Source organism: Mus pahari, chromosome 15 (genome assembly GCF_900095145.1).
Source record: "Mus pahari chromosome 15, PAHARI_EIJ_v1.1, whole genome shotgun sequence".
In the NCBI taxonomy this organism is placed as follows: domain Eukaryota; kingdom Metazoa; phylum Chordata; class Mammalia; order Rodentia; family Muridae; genus Mus; species Mus pahari.
This window is the reverse complement of record NC_034604.1, coordinates 23215091-23221628: the sequence shown is the minus strand read 5'-3', so window position 1 is coordinate 23221628 and position 6538 is coordinate 23215091.

The following is a 6538-nucleotide window of genomic DNA, read 5'->3' as shown; positions in this document are numbered from 1 at the left end:
CTTTGGATTTCTAGTTGTTAACTTAAATAATATGGATGGCTAGGGGTAGGACCTATAAATTAATCTACTAAGTACTGAACTAAAACATTTGATTTGACTTTGAAATGTAGAACTACTTTCTTCCTGCAAAGACTAATATACGGGGAAGAAAATTAATGGTTCCCGAGTTTGACTACAATTCTGCAAGCAGACTTTCTGAGTTGGTGATGTAATCTATATGCTTGGTTAGTGGAAAGAGTGATTTTGACCATTTTAAATAAAATGACTCACCATAGCTATGCATTAGGCATGCTACAGCTCTTGAAGTTAAAATTCCAATGTACAGGGATATAAATGGGTGCAATCTGGCTTGAGAAAACCTGAACTAATTCAAAAATTAAGAGAAGAGCAGTCCTAATATCCACCAGTTACTAGCATATGAACATCTCATGACAAATCACTTAAGTTTAATAGAGATGAAACCCACATAATCTACAAGTCACCAGTTCTAACTCCTAACACCTTGTTATTTTGCACAATATTGGCCGCTATCATGACGTCAGACAAAGATTGAAAAGTGGTCACCTATTGACTACATCTGCTTCACAAGAATGCCTAGCAGTACTTTTTCCCATACTATTTCCACATACTTTGAAGTTTAGACAAAATGTAAAAAATACCTTTCTGTACAACTAATATAGACATGGCTACCCCACTGTATTCACAGGGCATGCCCTGTTCAATTGGCTAGGATTTTTCATCTCTGCCAGAGGAAGTGCTCCCAGAAGCAGTAGAGAAATCTGGATACTATTGAAAGGGTTTTTGTATTGTTTTTGTTTTTAATTTTAAGATGTTGACAGTGTATTAGTATCTTTTTCTGTTGTGATTTGATACTCAAATGTTGCATAATAGACAATAGGTTTACTTTTAGTTTTCAATTTCAGATGTTGTTTTTCATGTTAGCGTATGATACCACCATATCTCCATTGATAAAATGGAAGGGTGAACATGTTTTATAATTTCATTAATGTTGCCTTATGTAGTCCAGTGTAAAATGGGGATGATTTTCCAATTAATGTAACCAAAATAATCCTTTACAGGCATGTGCTATCACCAGTCACTAAGATGATCCTAGATTCTGTCAAGTTGCCAACACTACTCACCACAACTTTAGCGCTAACACACATCACTTTTAAGTCAGAAGCCCTTATCCAGATAGGCTCAAGACTGTCATAATATAGTGTGTTTATTTTAATCTTAACAGTCCCTAAAATCTTTAAAACTTGAGTCTACAAACTCAAAAACATGTTACATAGTTTCAACTTATAATGGCAAATGCAAGTCTAAAATGGAAGAAGTGGGCATAGAACAAAATGATTAGACCAAAACAGAAGAAAACACAGTAGGGAAAACAGACAGTACAGCAATACTGTGTCCAACATCAATAGTATGTGATGACATTGGCTGGACTTCAAAGGAGATGGGTATTTTTGTGATTAAATTATTTTTTTCCTTAGTATCTGCTTTGACTGGAGGGTGTGGGCAATCATACCTTTGTGTTTTTATTTAATTTGACACCGCTGATATCTGTCTCTCTGATTACTGGCTATGGATTTGACACCATTGTAGCAAAGCTTTGGAGGGCTGGTCGGGGATATTTATGATATACATTCCACAATCTAGTATTGTCCATGAATCAGACTAATGTATGTGTTTCCTACCCATGTCTAAATATCCCACTCACAGGAAATTTAATAATATTAGGGAACATGTTGGTAGCTTTCATTTGACCTGTAACTTTTTATGCTTACCAAGAGAGCAATCCTGAATCTATGTAGATTAAAACACAAAACACAAAAACCCTTTCAACCTGTGTTCTCTCTACCCCTAAGACTTTATTTCTACTGCAGAAAAATCACTTTCCAGCATTATCTACAAGAATTCCTTAATTCAGTACATACTTCAGTTAAATTACTAAAAAGATTGCTTATATGAACCTTTCTCTTAGATGCAATTAGAAACAAGTAAAAGGGCAGTGGTGGCACATACCTTTAATCCCAGCACTTGGGAGGCAGAGACAGGTGGATTTCTGAGTTTGAGGCAAGCCTGGTCTACAAAGTGAGTTCCAGGACAGGCAGGGTTATACAGAAAAACCGTGTATTGAAAAACCAAAAAAGAAAAAAAAAAAAAGAAAGAAAGAAAGAAAGAAAGAAAGAAAGAAAGAAAGAAAGAAAGAAAGAAAGAAAGAAAGAAAGGGAAAGAAAAGAAACAAGTAGTGACTTTTTACCATATGGGAAAGAAAGAGAGCAGATAATACTATAATACTGATTATGAGCACCATGAAGCATGGAGCAGATCATGCAGTCACTGGTGTAGTTTTGTTCATCTACCATCTAGCTCATAGCTGTGCAGAGTACAATTGGTCTTTGTAGAATGTTATGTTGTACAATGTGAACAAACTTTAAATTAGTGTAGTAAAATTTCCAGGAGCAACTGGAGAAGCTGATTGTACATAGTAGGAAAGGTTACAAAATGCAGACATCATGAAAAGCAATAGATTTAAACATTCATTTATAATGCTAGAAGCAAATTGTGAAATGGTGAAATTAAGATGAAAACTAAAAAAAAAAAAAAAAAAAAAAAAAAAAAAAGCTCATTATTAGTTAATTTACAGCAATGGTACTTCAAGATTTATCTTCCTATCTATCGTTTTTCTACTTTGTAATACTTGATGATACATATGCATTAATGAATTTATATTCTAAACTAGAAAATTACTTCATTTAAAACAGTTAATAATATTTTTCATGAATTTTCCTGGGATGGTATGAATGAGAATTTTTCTGTAGTCAGTGAAAATGGGATATTTTTAATACATGACACAGAAAGTACTGAAGCTGACCCACCAGTACCATGCAATGTACACCTCATGATGAAGCTTGATAGAATAGATTTTATATGTCCCCAGAAATCAGATTAATAAATACCAACAATTTGTAACAAATATTAATTAGAGACATGAAAACAAAGCAATACTTTCTATTCAGGGGCATAGAAACCAACCTAGTTTAAATAAATTTAAACACGTTTAGCTTAAATTTTTAGGTTATTCAAGATAAATATTCACGTAAACAATGAGATTTTTGGAAAAGGTGGTATTAATTATTCTTTGGAAACTTATATCTTAATCTTTGGCCAAATATAGGTATAGCCATCAAAAACTCCTAATTAATATTTTTCTGGCTTTGTAGTTGAGGGAGGAGATATTATTTTAATGAAAAATTTTGAAAAAAAATGTATAATTCTGTTTGGTAGAATCACTCATTACTGCTGTTACAGAAGCTCTTGGCCTGTTGATTGGAGGTGCTTTCTCTTGCATTGTGACTAGAATCACAATGACTGACTCCTCACAATGAGCTGAGGGAAAAGTTCTCTCTCTGGCTCCCTCTTTCTTGCCAATCAATACGCTGGCAGAAAATGTCACAGACTCCATTGAAAGTAATAGGTTTAGATCGCCATTGTGCTTTCTATTCAATGAGCTGAGGCTGTTTGGGCCATTTCTGTTAGAAAATTCACCTGTTTGAAAAGATTCATTTGATTCAATACAGTAGAAGGAAACAGCAGAACAGTGAGCCTGCTACACTCCAGTTCCTGCTGCCCCCCCTCCTTTTTTTCTGCTGTGCGTTCCTTCCCTTTGAAGAGATACAACCCAAATCTAATTGAAGTATGTGGAGATTTCAGAAGTAGAGACATTTGTAACAGGTGTAACACAAAGATCAGCGGAACTTTTCTCTTGGTGACCCTCCTACTGTTTCAGCACTACATCACCTCTGGGGATTCTCTGAAATGTTTTTTTTTTCTTTTTTTTTGGGGGGGGGGTTCGATACAGGGTTTCTCTATATAGCCCTGGCTGTCCTGGAACAGACTTTGTAGACCAGGCTGGCCTCGAACTCAGAAATCCGCCTGCCTCTGCCTCCCGAGTGCTGGGATTAAAGGTGTGCACCACCACGCCCGGCGAAATGTTTGTTTTATAGTATTCCCTCTCAGTCTACTTTCTACAAGAAGCCCCAGTCTGGTGTCTTTAACCTGGGATAAGTTGCAAGATCTATAAATGTTCTGGGTCATGAAATGATGCTAGACTAAATTCAGATGATTACACAAATACTGGAGTTGTTCATTTAGTGCTTCCCGAAAATTGTTAGGGTAGAAAGTTGTGTGAGGTCATTTCTGGGGAAGCAAGAAGAAAGGTCTCCTCATCCCAAACAGGGACCCAATAACAGATCAAACAGAGATAGTACTAACTTCCAGCTTGGTGAACCAATGGGTTAGTTTGTGTTCTAGGAATGTGAATGATTACTAATGGGAGTAGAAATGACTCAAAGACAACTGCACCACTCAGACCATCCCAGCATGGGTGGCACATCATAAAAGGTAGAGACCTGAAGTTCATTTCTTGGGCTGCAGGCAACTCACCAGGTTGGAAAGTGTCCTTTTCGGGTATCTAAACTGGTCGAGCACATTCCAGGAGGCTGGCTGAACTTTTTTCTGTCCATGAACCTCAATTTGTCTAAGAATGTATCTCGGAAGTTGTTATGGTTCATATATTCTTTATAATTAAAGAGGACTAGTTAATCTTGTTAGTTTCAGGATCTTCTTGAACCTATTGAGTTGTTTATTTCCTGAATTCAAGGTGCTTCCTTGCAGGGTGGATGGTTATACCTTCCCCTAGAATATCCTGCTGCTTGACCTCTGCTTTAACATCTTCCTTAGCAAGCTTGTCCTCCAGATGGAACGTTTCAATCCCAGAGGAACTGCAAAACGCCATCATACCATTAGAGCACATTGTGCCCAACAGGCTTCATCCATGACAATTTTGGAAAAAGAGAACAATGTCCTCCAACTTTTTTTTTAATTTGTAAGGAAACATAAATATTTAATGTTTTATTTCAGTGTGGTTCATGGAAAGGTGCATTAGTCCAGAATGAACATACCTCATTATAAGTTTGAATTTCCTTATTTATATATTTATGGTTATGTGTCATGGTGACAAACACCTCAAGTCTGTCAGAGTTCTGAATCTCAGCTTGCTGGCTTACTAAAAGTATGGTCATGAAAGATTAGCTCTTCTGATCTGCCCTTTACCTAGTAAATCTCCAGAAAATGCCTACTGCCCTTTTAGTAAAGATTCGGAAATAAATTATTGTAAGTAAAGCATTTAACCAAATTACCAAACACTTCACTATGTTAATAACTCTTTTGTATTGCTTTACTATTGTTGAATAATTAATGATAAGGATCTAGACATTACAACTTTTAAGTTTGTTAGAGTTCTTTCATCTGCTGCATATCAGTCAATTTTCAATTTAGACTGATAACATTAAAGAACACTAAGAAGGCAGTGGGAATATGGAAAAATATTCACAGAATCACCAACCCCTATTGTTTCCTTAGATTGACAGTAATAGCATATATTTGGAAAACATTCCAGCCATTAAAAATTGCCCAAAACTTGCTTATTAAAAACACTTTGACATTATCATCTTTTGAGTGATGTTTATTCTAGGCAATAAATCATTAAAAGTTCTCATTCCAAAACTCTGGGCAGCCTTAGGTCTTCAAATAATTTAGTAAAGCAAAGATAATTCTCATGCTAATGGGGGCAAAAAATTGGATTCCCCAGTTTACAGAGAATACCAAACTGAGCAAAATTGTCAGCATAACATTTAAATTACTTTTTTGATAAGCTTGGCTATTTACAAATCATCAGACAATTACATCTTCCAAAAACTATTTAGCATCAATTCACTCTGCCTTTCAACAGTGCATTTGACTAATTCAAAATAAATTGAAAAAAATTACCTTGCAGATTGCAAGAAACTGACCAAAAACAATCACTAGGGCTTTAAATTATATATTCTTAACCAAAATATTTTTTCTTTGCTTTAAAAATGTATGGTACAGATATTAACCATTTAGGAGATACAGAAAGAATATGAATATTAGATCTAAGACCAATCTCTTACTTCAGGGTTCCTATGAAGTCATTGCCATGAGATTTTAGATGTTTCCTTTTGGAGTATGTTGTAAGCTCTGTTTCTGAAATATAGTATCCCTGTCATTTTTGATGATTAATCATGATACTTCAGTTAAAAGAGAACTAGTTAATAAACTTGCCAGTGAATTATGGTTAATACTAAGACTCATACCTACTCAACTTGCTGAGAACAAGTGACTGTTGAATGCCCACCTTTAAAGGATACATTTCTATCAACCCCAGCAAGGCCCAGAAAACACCAGAGAAAATGGAGAAGAATTCAAGTTCTATGAGGGTCTGTCTTCTAGCTATAGCACACCCTCACAACCATTTCCTATCAGCAGCTTTATTTGCCTATATGAGACCTGAAAAAAGATGAGTTCTGTCGATATTCTATCAAGTGTACAGAACGAGCTTATGGAAGTAAGACCACAACTCAAGAGATATTGGCAGGAAAAGGTTCTTTTGTGGGAGTCTATCATTTTCTTCACTGGTGCAAACACTAGTAGTCACAAATGCTCAAGG